This window comes from Neomonachus schauinslandi, chromosome 12, assembly GCF_002201575.2.
Source record: "Neomonachus schauinslandi chromosome 12, ASM220157v2, whole genome shotgun sequence".
NCBI classification, from domain to species: Eukaryota; Metazoa; Chordata; class Mammalia; order Carnivora; family Phocidae; genus Neomonachus; species Neomonachus schauinslandi.
Genome location: NC_058414.1, coordinates 81,949,635 through 81,963,668, shown reverse-complemented (window position 1 = coordinate 81,963,668; position 14,034 = coordinate 81,949,635). Strand labels below are relative to the sequence as shown.

Genomic DNA, 14,034 nt, shown 5'->3' with positions numbered 1-14,034 from the left:
GCATAAATGGGTATTTTTGTACTACCAGAGCTCGACTTCAGTCATCTAGCCTAAAACACTACCGCACCTAAAGGATGAACATTCACAGGATGAAAGAAATAGTAAAGAAAAGGCCAGCCACGTAAAGCAATAAGAAGCATCTCCCAATGAAATAAGGCACAGCAAACTGGAAAGGAGGGAAACTTTCAATCTACCAGCAGGATGTCTGTGTTTCCATTCTTCTTTTCCATCTCTCATGCCCTCCACTGATGAGTCTGTGACATTACAAACAGATTTCTCATTTAAGCATTCATTGGTTCCTGCTATTCACTCCCACCTCAAATCACAATCCCTAGACTTTGAGGCACAACAACCCGTTGTTATGGAAATGAATGTTAAGACCACAAGGGTGAGGGCTCAAAAGCTAGTTTAGCGGGCAAGAAAGAGCTGAAAGGAACTGTGTAAGAAAATTAAATTAAGACCTCTGCCTGATTCTGTAAGACAATGATATGACCGAACTATAGATTAAAGTATCTGTAAAATTACAACGCATCACACAATGGCAGACAGAGACTAATGCTATGAAACAAAGAAAATGGGAATTTCTAAAGACACAATTCTCAGCCATGGCCATTTCCTTTAAGGACTCCCTACTGTTTCCCCAGTGAGCTTAGGAGTGTTCAGCAGTACACACAGGTGTGCACACAATCGGAGCCTTCCCAGTAGATAAAGCTGAGTACTCCACCATGGCCTCAAAGCCTTCTCAATACCTGAGCACACACTGGAGACCAGATAGACAGGAGCTGAAGTTAGGGGCTCTGCTGGGGGCCCTCTGGTCTGACACCTCGCCAAACATTCAGACCCTTAAATGGCTCAGGCCATCCAGGACTATCATCCATAATCAACATTTTATCAGACTATATAAAAGGCTTTTTGAGTTGGAAGGGTCATCAGAGACTTAACTATTTATGTCCATGACAAAGCCACTCAGTGAGCAAAAGAAGATAAAATCACTTTTACATAAATTTGTGGCAGCCCTTAGAAGGCAAGCAGGAAGTATGCTCATACTTTACAGAGAGTCAAAGATGCCTAATCCCAACTTACTTTACCCTGGTGTTAAGAAGTCTCTCCCCACCATTATAAGTCACTGATGGCATGCTACGACAGGCATACTACTCAGAAATTCTGGTAACCAAAATAATAAAATTTTGAAAATAAGATTCAGGAACAGTCTTAAAGCTACTACCGAAACAAAACGGCAACAACAAAAAAGAGCTGAACAAATTAAGTCCCTTGTTTCCATCCTTTTCCCAAATCTTCACACAGTTGAGTGAGCACCTCATCCCATGAGTATCTTTCTACTTATCAAGGGTGTTTGAAGGATTAACAGTACTATTTTTACATAGTTTAAGGTTCTTGGAATTAATCTTCCTAAATATCAGTTTATGAATGTAATATAAGTTTTAAAAAGGAAATCCTGCTCAGGGATTACATAATCTGCAAGATGCAAATGAGACCGCATTTAGGGAAAAATCAGTTGCACACGTGGTCATCTTAGAATTTAAATTGACTCCAAGTGGCCACCTAAGCATTCAGGGGAGTTACAGGTCTGTTTTTATAAACAGGGGTATTTATTATCTCTCCAAACTCTCTTCCCACTGTTTATTTTGTACTCTTTAGAAATCCCTTCTCTTTCTGCACTTATACTTCTCCATTTTACAGGAAGGAGACAAACATTAAAAGTCATCATCTGACAAAGGACTTTATCAAGTACATTAATTTCTTAAACACAAAGAAGGGAAAAGATAATCACACACAGATGGTTCCTTTGAGAGAAAACATAGGACAGCTAAGGGGAAATGAGCACATCATTATTACATATTCACATGGGAACCTGAGTGGCCCAGTTCAAAATGTTTTCTGTGCAGGACAGGCCAAGAGACACAGGAAAGAAAGGGGGGGGGGGGGGTGGCGCCTATCAGGGACTAACATTTACTTCATGCTCACTGTACATGCAACAACTCTAACCTTGGCCATGCATGGCTACACAGAATAAACTAACTTAGCAAGTGAGCATTTCATCAGAGTACATGCATTTTTTTTTTAAATATCGTAAGTTCAGTACACAAAGGGAAGCAAACATAAGCAGAGAATGTCTCCAAGGCCACCAAAAAGAAAATTAAAAGAACATAGAAGAAATAGGAAAGAAGAGGAACCTAAGTATATTTAGCACACCTTCAATATCTATTAATTATAAATACAGATCTTCCCTAAATCAGTGTTAATTGCAAAGGGAATATTCATGATCACTTTGCTTAAATACACAGATGTTTGACTAAACTTACAACTTAATCATCATCATGAAAAATACATTATAATCTACTATCATTAAAAATCACCACATACAAACTTAATTTAAAAAGAGTTTTTACAGCAGCTCTAGGTTCTTCATTAGAAGTAGATCATCATTACACATTTGAAAAATATTTGTATCTATGTGTAATTTACATGCCGGTTGATAAAGACAGGTGCAAGGCCTGGGAAATGAAATGGGGCAACAAGAGGTAAAGATCCTACCACTAAAACCACCATGATTACCTTGGCCAATTTCAACGAGACAGCTACTCAAGATCACAATATGCCCAAGCTGTGAAATAATCCAAGAATCCTAAGTATACATGGCTTAAAAAGATGGCCCCCTTTAAAAAAAAAAAAAAAAAAAAATCAATACTATGGTCTTCCATGAGCCAAAAATCATAAATCATGAACTTCCTCCTGAGGAACAAGGTGACCACCTCAAGCTCACAGTTAACACTAAAACCTTCAGATTTGCTGAAACCACGCTCTTTAAAATATAGCTCCAATGTTTTTTTTTCAAAAACAGCTTCCAGAAGGGACAGGTTATAAAGATGAGAGTGAGGACAGAAAAGACAAGAGAAGGAAAGAGAGGGTGCTGACCTTTAAATGTAGAGGTACCAAAAGGCCGGGGGCTATTTTGCAAGAAAGTAAAAGCATCACCTTCCTCCCTGGCATCAGAGCTGCGACACTAAGTGCTTGCTGACATTCAGCAAAACGACAACGGCTGCCTGAGGAGTGGCCTTCACAAAATGTCTGGGTAAAAGGCAGAGCTTCAAGAGAGAACACCTTGCAGACTCAAGTTCATGTACACCACATAGACACCTCTTCAAAGTGAAAACATACAACTAATGACCAACACTTTGCAGGTTCCTGGGGCTTTTGACCAGCTTACAAGTCAGTTCCATCCCTGGTTTCAAGCTCTCCATCAATCTTTGGAATCTTTTTCTTTCCCCCAAGAGGAAAGTTAATAGCTGTTTCAATAGGAGGTTGGCTCCTGCAACACTGGATTTGCCTGAAAGGTTTAAATGGAAAAAATCAGACAGAAATCCCTGAAGCAAGAATAAAATCTGAAGGTAGGGGGGTATATAACATGTTACCTCCACCACCCTGCCCAGTGTGAGTCTCTAAATGGCCTGTGTTTGGTTTTCTACCTCACGAAAGGTGTAAGTAGGAACACGACCAGAATCCAAGTGGTGAAGAACAAGTCAAATGTGATTTCTCTCTCCTATGAATCCCCACAACACTTGGCTTGTAGCCCTCCCAGCATATACTACATTGTTCAACATGTGCTTGAGTTATTCCTAGTACCAGACCGAACCTCTGACCATGAGGCTTCACCTTGCATATCCTTACAGCCCTCCTCATCCCCTAACACAATGCATTGCTCAAAGGACTAAGGAAGCACCTGAAGAACTACACTGCTAGAAAATGACTAGACAGGGCGCCTGGGTGGCTCAGTTGGTTAAGCGACTGCCTTCGGCTCAGGTCATGATCCTGGAGTCCCGGGATCGAGTCCCGCATCGGGCTCCTTGCTCAGCGAGGAGTCTGCTTCACCCTCTCCCCCTCATGCTCTCCCTCTCTCAAATAAATAAATAAAATCTTTAAAAAAAAAAAAAAAAAGAAAATGACTAGACAAGAAACACAATCATATGACCCATGCTTAGTAAGGCACTTACACACAAGAAAAAGCACATGGTGCTTGCCACGCTCTCCTCACAACCCCAATACCTTGCTCTTTTAAGTATGACAGGAGTTAACATGAACTTCTTACTACGGGTTTAAAAAAAAAAAAGCACTGCAGGAAAAACAAAGATGAGTAAGGTTTAGTAGAACTGGAATGATAGGGGCGCCTGGGTGGCTCAGGTGGTTGAGCCTCTGTCTTGGGCTCAGGTGGCCATCCCCAAGCTCCACATCCAGCTCCCTGCTCAACGGGGAGCCTGCTTCTCCCTCTCCCTCTGCCACGTCCTCTGCTTGCGCTCTCGAGTGCTCTCTCAAATAAATAAAATCTTTAAAGAAGAAAAAGAGAACTGAAATGATAACTCTAAGAAGTCCTCCAGAGAAGTTTTTTGCCTTTTCAGAATGTGAAATGCTGAGTTACTACCCCTAGTGACCCTCAGGGAGAGTGACAGTTCCAGAAGCTCAAAGCTGCTGAAAATGACATTAATTCAGCCCTCTGGTGACACCACAATGGAGAATGAAAAATACCCTTTAATTTGAGGCAATTTAAACATCAGCCAAAGACCTATTTGGTGGCACATGTTGTCCTCTGGTCTCGCTGGTTCCACCTTGGCTCAGTCCGGCTTTCATGCCCACTTTCACACACTAACCTTAACTTATAACATCCTCCATCTACGACTATGCGAGCCCAGCCACCAGCTGCCCATCAAGTAGAGCTCTTCACCAACGATAAGAAAGACTATCTTTCAAAAGGGCTTGCAGGACGTATCTTCTGGCTAAGGAAAAGCTTGGGGGTAAACCTTACTGCTCAGATTACCAGAAAGGCGATCTGGGAACCTGCCCAAACCCACAGGGGTAGCATGCAAGTTGAGAACAAGGTAGCAAGGCACAGTAATTTCGGGGCATTAGAACTAACAACAATAAAAAAAATCTCTTACCTTACTCTAGGGAAGCACTGTGGGGATTAATTATAAGGCTTTTAAAGAGATCTGAGCCCCCCCCCCAAAAAAAAACACTGAATAAGCACAGTGTTATCATTTATTAGAGGCAAAGTTCAAAGGTAGAGGAGTCTACTGTGTTCCATTCTAACAAGAGGGACTTTTAAAGTCACCTGCAGAAAAGAAATGATTAGGTCTCTCTCACAAGGGCCATCACAGATAAACAGGTAAAGGCAATGTCAGAAAGGAGGAAGAAGAAGGAATAAGGGCTGCTGGAGAGGTACGTCACCAAGCAATACTCAAACAGTGGTTTGCGATCCTGTCTGAGAGCTAGCATGGCCTGTGGTACAAAGCCTGCGCTCCACTCCCAGAGACTCTGATTAACTGTTCTGGTTAAGGCCTGGGGATTGGGCTTTTTCTTTTTAAAAGTTCCAAGGTAGTTTTAATGTAATGCCCTAACTTAATAAACAATGTTACAAACAAGCAACAAGCAAACAAAAAATAATCATGGAAAGAGCATTTCAAAGACATAACTTACAAAAGAGGAAGCCAAAAAACTAAAATCACACTCAATATTTAAGAGTCATTCTAACTTCTACTTCTTGAGAAAGTTAATTATATATAGAACATGAGATGAAACACCCACATAAGTACTTAGGTTACAAGAATTCCTAATTAGAGTTTTCCAGGTAAGTTTCATACATCAGGCCGTACATTATAACTTTTAAGGCAACTATTGGCCCAAACCATAGAAGGCAAAGTCAGACACTATTATTACTATTAAGAGTTACCAATTCTAACGGGGGGGGGGGGGGTGGCCCCACACCAACACCAACAAGCAATTATCTGAAACCAGCTGGGTGTCCTACAATTTAACAATTCTGACACTATCTACCTGGAGATAAGGTCAGATCCCACTGATTAAGGGTTCAGTACTCCAAGACTGCCCCCCTAAATCCAGATGCCAATTTTGAGTCTAGGCGGTTACCTGTGCTTTTGACTTAACTGGGTTAAGTTAATTTGCTGGAGCAGCTCACAGAACTCAAAGAAGCATTTTCCTTACAAGATTACTGGTTTATTATAAAAGGATATAATTCTGGGAACAGCCAGATAGAAGAGGTATGGGAAAGAGCAAGGAGCTTCCATGCCCTCTCCAAGTGCACCACTCTCCCCAACCTTCACCTGTTCACCAACCCAGCTCTCCAAACTCAATCCCTTTGAGTTTTTAATGGAGGCTTCCTTACATAGGCACAACTGATTAAATCACTTGACTGCTAGCGATTGGTTCGACCTCCAGCCCCTGTCCCCTCTCAGTGGATGGGACTGAAAGTTCCAATCCTCAGATCTCAGGGTTGGTTCTTCAGGCAACCAACCCCCATCCTCAGGTGCTTTCCCAAAGTTACCTAATTAACATAACAAAAGACACCTTGATCACTCTCACCCCTTCAGAAATTCCAAGGGTTTTAGGAGCTCTGTGCCAGGTACAGGCAGGAAGACCAAATACATACTTCTTATTATAAATCACAATATCACAGCTATGATAATGATTTTCTTTCCCTACCTCCAGAGGTAACAAGAATATGTAACGATGCTGTATAAGGGAACAGCTTTCCAGAAAGGAAATATTTAAACTTATCATGTCAGAAATGAGTGGCTATGACACCTTTATTATGAAACAAATTAAAATTCCCCAATGTGAAAAAAAAAAAATCCCCAGTGTGTAAAAGAACATGATTACTTAAACAATTCAAAAGGCAAGCTTAACAAGATTTATATCTATCCAATTTTATTTGGGTTGGATGCCATCACTTTTCATCATAAGATCCCACTCAGAATCCGTCCCACCAGATTTCCACTTCCACCTACCCAAGACCAAAAAAAAAAAAAAGTGGTTCTCAACCCTAGTTGCTCATCTGTGAGAGGGGGGAAGAAAAAAAAAAGGTATCTGGAACCTACACTTAGAAATTGATTCAGTAGACATGGGGCACATAGGATTTTTAAGAGATCCCTAGGTGATTCTGATGTGCAGCTAAGGTTTGAGAACCTCTGCATTAAAAGCATCGACACTTGGGGCGCCTGGGTGGCTCAGTTGGTTGAGCGACTGCCTTCGGCTCAGGTCATGATCCTGGAGTCCCTGGATCGAGTCCCGCATCGGGCTCCCTGCTCGGCAGGGAGTCTGCTTCTCCCTCTGCCCCTCCCCCCTCTCATGTGCTCTCTCTCATTCTCTCTCTCTGAAATAAATAAATAAAATCTAAAAAAAAAAAAAAAAAAAAAAAGCATCGACACTTAACACTGTCACTCTGCATTGCTCTGCTGATTGAGCCATGTTGCTAGAGTCAGACCTGAAGCAGGCAATAATCGGTTGTTCCGTGACACACAGATGAGTTACTATGACTCTTTAGGAGTGTAATTTAGTGAACTTGAGACACCGATGAGTTCATGGTCACCGATGAGTTCACGGTTTTGTTTCCCATTTATCTTTTATTAGGTTCCAAGCTGTGTGTGCTCTTCATTCCATGATTCCAAATCAACACATAAAAAAGTTAATATTTAAAAAAATACCCAAGCTAGTGTCTTTTTCTGTTAGCCTTTGCATTCAAATGATGCTTTAGGGGGCGCCTGCAAGGCTCAGTCGGTTAAGCTTAAAGTGTCTGCCTTCGGCTTAGGTCATGATCTCAGGGTCCTGGGGACTGGCTCCCTCCTCAGCGGGAAGTCTGCTTCTCCTTCTCCCTCTGCCCCTCCCCAGCTTGTGTGCTCGTGCACACTCTCTCTCGTACTCTCTCTCCCAAATAAAATCTTAAAAAACAAGAAAGATGCTTACTGAATAAAAGATACCCCTCCCTCCCCTCACAGAGCCAGACATGTGTCCATTATAACAAATGCAGCCAGTTACCCTTAGAGCAGGAGATACAGAAACCTGTTTTGCCCTGAACCTTAAAACAACACCTGGGGCCTGTGCTTGTAGGCAACAATGAGAATTTAATCATGGAGAGCAACATGAGCACGGGCTCACCAAGGAGGGATCTGCCAGGAAGGTACCTAAGTGTTTTATGCTGACAAATATGAAGGGCTGGGGGTGGGGGTAGGGGGGAACGTGCATCATGCGAAGTGTATCTCCCCACTCAGAGGCTCTCTTCTGACCAGTCTTTTACCACTATGATTTTAGGACTCAGCCTCCAAGTTCTGTGATCTATTTCCAGAGTAACATCTCAGAGACCATCCTCATCAGCAACTGCCTGATTACCCAGACAGAGGCAGGTGCTTAAGAATTTCTGAAGCACCGGGGTGCCTGGGTGGCTCAGTCGGTTAAGAGGCTGCTTCAGCTCTGGTCATGATCCCGAAGTCCCAGGATCAAGCCCCACATCGGGCTCCCTGATCAGCATGGAGTCTGTTTCTCCCTCTGTGCTCACGTGTGCTCTCTCTCTCTCTCTCTAATAAATAAATAAAATCTTTAAAAAAAAATTCCTGAAGCATCTTGGCCAGTGAGTTAACCTTGGCCAAAACCCCCAGACCTAGGACAAGAAAGGCTCCCAAAGCAAGAGGTCCAAGTCCATTTTGATGTGTGGCATCTCTTCCATGGTTTTCCCTGAGACCTGGGGAGCAGGATGCTGAGTCTTATCCACTGATCTGCTATATACCCTAAAATGAGTTACACTGTCCATTGGTAGGGGCATTTGGGGTGGATTTATTGCCAGCCACCTTGGGCGAGGGACAGCTAGAGGCTTCATCAAAGCCAGGAAAGCTCAAATCAGTCCCTTGAGATGTAGGCTAGGGGAGGGCAGAAGAAATCATGGCGGTTGTCTGGGCCTCAGAAAGCAACCAGCACAGAAGCAAGTTATTACAAAGGACAATAAAATAAATAAATCAGCTTCTGGGTTCACATAAATATTTCACTAATCAGTTAAAGGACAGGAAAGGGAATATACAAAGAATGCCTAACATTTAATGGGATTTGGGTAAAATATTACACTTTCCAGAAGTTACTCAAGTGTAGTAGGGAGTCTATGAGCTAAAATTACTTTCCCAAATGACCACTGTACTAATTTCTTCCTCAGAACCACCACTAAGGACCCATACAAACAACACAGTATCACAAAATGGTCACCAGCCCTGAACCCATTCTTTTCCTTCCTGAAATTGCAGACACACTTCGGCACAAACCCAGCACTCTCAGTTTCATCAGAATCAAACCAGAGGGAGCCAATGTCACTCCAAGCTACACAACTGTGCACAAATTAAAATATCTCCACTCACACTTCCTGTGCATCAGCTACAACTAACCCTGGAAGTGTGCTTCCAAAGCCCTCTACTGGCTCTTACAGCTAGCTCCCCAGGGTGTTTATCAAGTAGGAGCAGGAAGGTGGGGGTACCTGGGGTCATACAGGGTACCTCCTACAGTCAGAGACCAGTGACTCAGCTCTTCTCCCTCCAACCTCCCTAGTCTCCTGGGGTCCCCAGACCATGTTTATCTGAAGAGATGATCCTCTCTGAAGGACAGATATGAAAATGATCTGAGTTTAAAAAAACAGTAAGCAGATGCAACTTTCATTTGGGGCCCTCTAATCTCCTACTGACAGAGTTCTCCCAGATACATAGCTGATCCTTAAAGAAACAGCTTTCGGTGTGGCCAGGGCTATACTGCCAGTGGCTGAGAGAACACACTGGGAGTAAGGAAATGTGCCAGGCCTCAGCTTGGGGGTGGGGGTCTGCCAACACCAAGGACTAACCTTCAGAGAAAAGACAAAAAATCATCAGAAAGAAGAATACAAAACTGTGCATGTGAACAGTTTACAGACTCTGAGAGGGTCTTCTGATTATGTTGTAAAACATGGTAGCATATAAAGAGTTACTATAACTTCTGGGTTGGTATATAAGAATATGCTCTGTGCTCCCACGGCACCCAAACAGTTTTTAGCCAATCAAGAATGCAGCAGCTTGACTGCTGAGTGACATGGAACACAGGTAGTCCACTGTACCTGCGTCTGCATTTGTCAACAGCTGCCTTTTTGCCTGAAAGAGTATTTGTGATGCTGACTGTAGCTTATGGCCTCAATGATTTGAGCCTTAACTCCCTGCCTATAAATAACACTCCACTTCTTGAGATCAACCAAGACGATGTTGCCAGTGCTCGGGTTTCCCACACGGAGCAGTAGAAGGGATCTGCAGAACCCCCATTTGTCTCATTTCCTGCCAGCCTTGAATGGGCGGGAGCCTCCACCCCAAGATGAGGCGTGGCATAGTCCTTTAAATTAGCGGGGGGCCTGGGTGACTCAGTCGTTAAGCGTCTGCCTTCAGCTCAGGTCAGGATCCCAGGGTCCTGGGATCGAGCCCGCACTGGGCTCCTGCTCGGTGGGAAGGCTGCTTCTGGAAGTGTGGTTGTGTCCCCCTGCTTGTGTTCCCTCTCTTGCTGTGTCTCTCTCTGTCAAATAAATAAATAAAATCTTTAAAAATAAATAAATAAATAAATAAGCAATAGTGATTTTAATATCTGCTGGTCACCAGTGCTGTTGCTGTTTCATTAAATATAACTGTTTTACATACACTTATTTGTGGGATAATTGTTTTTAATCACAATAGGGTGCAATGTAATTGTGCCAATACTCACAAGTCCATGGCACGGTGGAAGTCACTGACAGAGCAGCTCATGGGATGAACAAATACGCAGGCTGCACTCACAAAGCTGCCACAGGAGCCTCTGTGTTCCCATTAAAGTGTCTCATCAGATCCCGGCCTGGGCAACAGAAAAGAGCAGTGGTCCCCAGGAGAAGATTTACCATCTACTCTACCCTTTATTTCAGATGCAGCAAGTTCAGCTGTTGGGGGGAGGGAGCCATTCTGGCAACAAAACACAAAGGGCCTGGATCACAGCCTGCTTCTAAGTAACACAAATAGATAAGGAATTAGGTGATTAGAGAGCGTACTGCCAGTGGGGCTAAATATCAGCCCCTCTGGGAACATGTATCTTCTACTGTACTACAGCCCAACTTGCCCAAGAGCTACCTCTAATCTGAATGGATCTTTTCATACTTCCTTCTTCAAGGCAAGTTTTCTGTTTGAAGAATGAAGATACAACAACTATAAAAACTGAAAATAATTTATATACACAGATATCAGTGGAAACTGATATGGTACATCCACATTTTAAAAAACTGCCCAGCCATTAAAAATCTTGTTTTGGAGGGGCGCTTGGCTGGCTCAGTCGGTAGAGCAGCCAACCCTTGATCTTGGGGTCATGAGTTCGAGCCCCCCACTGGGCGCGGCGATTACTTAAAAAAACAAAATCTTTAAAAAAAAAAAAAAAAAATCATGTTTTGGAAAAATTAAAGGCCAGTAGAGATGCTTAGCTACAAAACATAAACACAAAGAAGGTGAGAAGGTCATGAGATGTTAACAGTAGTGATGATACCTCTTGATGGTAAGATTTAGTTTGTATCTTCTTTAAATTTTCCAAAACTTATCAAGTAAACATGTTTCACTTATAAGAAGGAAAAAATATTTAAGGTAGAAAATTTAGATGAAATCAGAAGCCTAAGCCATCTATCTGATGGGGTTAGTGAATGAACATTAAATAGTGAAAATAATGAAGTATATAAAAGTATAATGCTCGCAGGGTTCAGAAACCTATACAAAAATGACTAGTGTTGAGACTCCTTAGGGTGGCTCAGTCGTTAAGCGTCTGCTTTCAGCTCAGGTCATGATCCCGGGGTCCTGGGTTCAAGCCCCACATCGGGCTCCCTGCTCAGCGGAAGCCTGCTTCTCCCTCTCCCACTCCCCCTGCTTGTGTTCCCTCTCTCGCTGTGCCTCTCTCTCTGTGTCAAATAAATAAATAAATAAAATTTTTAAAAAAGAGAGAGAGAGAGAGAGAGAGAATCCAATCTCTTCTCTCTTCATAGGGTTGGCCTGACTGTTCTAAACGATGAGATTACTGCCAGGAAAACTTCATACAGGAGACAAGAACATTGAGAACAATGTTCAAGAACAAGAACACCCACTTTTCTGATGCTAAACACCCATTTGAAGTATAAATTAGAATCTCTCAATATAAATTATGGTACCTCCAAAATGGTTGCAGGAAATATTTTAATTTATAAAAATACATTGAAGTAAGAAAGCTTGTGTTACAAAGACAACCAGGAGCAGCTTTTGGTTGGGGAAGAAATCCTGAGAAACAGGAGGGTGGAGAGAAGCCCCCGCAGCAGTGCATAAGGAAGAGGGTCACTAACCTGGCCCCAGCAACATGGAAGTCCATGGGGCACATTTGGAGACATGTGAAACAGACCTCTGTTAGAATCCTAGATCTTCCACTTACCAGAGAAAAAGCCTTGGGCAAAACTCTTCTCTTCCCAAGCCTCTGTTTATCTATCTATCGAACAGGGATAGGAATGGAGACAACATGCACCCTGTCCCGGGGTCTCACCCTCTGCCTGGCCACATAAGCACCCAGGGCACCTCAGCCTTCCTCAGTATCCAGCAACCCCTTTCACTTCGATTCTGTAAATAATAAACCAACTCCCTCCATAAGAAAGAGAACACTCTCACCCATCAGAACTTTCTGGTCTGTCTGGCAGCTGGACTTTGCATCACAAATTAATAAATCTACAAACAGACTTTTAAATCACATCTTTGTGAGTTCACCTAGTCCACATCAGTTAACCAGTCCGACAGACAGCATTTCACAGCCTATAAAGCTCAGAGCTGCCCTACAAAGCAGCTAAGCTGAGCAGAAGACCTTCTGTAAGGCCTTAAAAAATGGACAAGCCTTCCTCCTCCCTCCCCCAACACTAAACCTACACCAACGTACTGCTGTGCACCTGTCACGACTCAGAAGGCACTCTACCCTTTTGCTGTGCTGTATCCCGAACCATGATCAATCTCTGGCTCCTCTGAAGCATCTGTATTTTCTTCCAGCGATTCAAGGGCTGCTTGCACGTGCCCAAGGCAAGCGCATTCTGTATCCTGGACCCTCTTCACCTTACCAAGTTCAGTTAATATAATGGCACAAGGGCGCCTGGGTGGCTCAGTCGTTAAACATCTGCCTTTGGCTCAGGTCATGATCCCAGGGTCCTGGGATCGAGCCCCGCATCGGACTCCCTACTCAGCGGGGAGTCTGCTTCTCCCTCTCCCACTCCCCCTGCTTGTGCTCTGTCAAATAAATTAAAAAAAATTTTTTTTTAATATAATGGCACATGAAGTGTGATGTGTGACCCAGATCTAACAAGGTACCACTTCATAAATCTTTTCACTTTTTATCACGAAATTCACCCAGAAACTGTGAACAGGCCCCACCTAAACTAAACATCGGCTCAAATCATATATAATAAACCCCAAGAAACTCCCCTATTCCCCCAGAGAGCCCTGTTCTCTGAAGCAGATAAATGTCTTCAGGCAAAACTCTATCTCCTTTCACTGGAATCCTCAGGAGATGTTCTAAGTAAGAATGGATACGTCTGGTTTGCACTTGGCTCTGAGACCTGGAGGAAGAAAAGCTCATACAGGAAATAGCAGAGATGTTACTGCGTCTAAGTCTGGCTCCAGGAAGAAAAATGATATTCTCGAGCCCAAAATCCTGGACAGCCAGCCTTGGTAAAGCCCCACCTACCTACTGCTAGGAACAACAATCTAGAACAGTAGCCTCAAGCGGAAGTACAATGGAAACCCCTGGCAAGTGTGAAGAATGAACCTACCAGGCTCTAACCACAGAGATTCTAACACAAGTAGCTTACAAAGCACACCCTAAGAAAAACTGACTCTGCTTCTACTCCAGGAGAAATGCTCTCACCTGGATTTCGCTGCAAGAGTCAGAGGGGCACAAACCTTTGTATCTGAGCTAGGGCTTAGAGGAAGGAGGGAGGAAGGGAATCCAGGAGGAGAAGGGCAGTGGCAGGACCCTATACACATTGCAAGTTGGCTGTTCAGTCAAAAGATAGGGCATCAAAAGTGATCCACTTACTCTTTGTCCTTCGAGCAGTCCTGTGCAAACCCAGAACGCCAGAGCTCATTTGTAGCAAATGCGAAGCAACAGTATTAGCAGCCATATTTGCAGTGAACAATCAAATGATTTGCCCCTTACAGAACTTCCCAT

At 43.2% G+C, this 14,034-nt stretch overlaps 1 protein-coding gene across 1 annotated transcript in view; it reads right to left on the bottom strand.

The window, feature by feature from the left end:
• Positions 1 to 14,034, bottom strand: part of SND1 (staphylococcal nuclease and tudor domain containing 1) — a 394,531-nt gene that overhangs the window by 321,476 nt on the left and 59,021 nt on the right. The gene's annotated exons all lie outside the window — the stretch shown is intronic.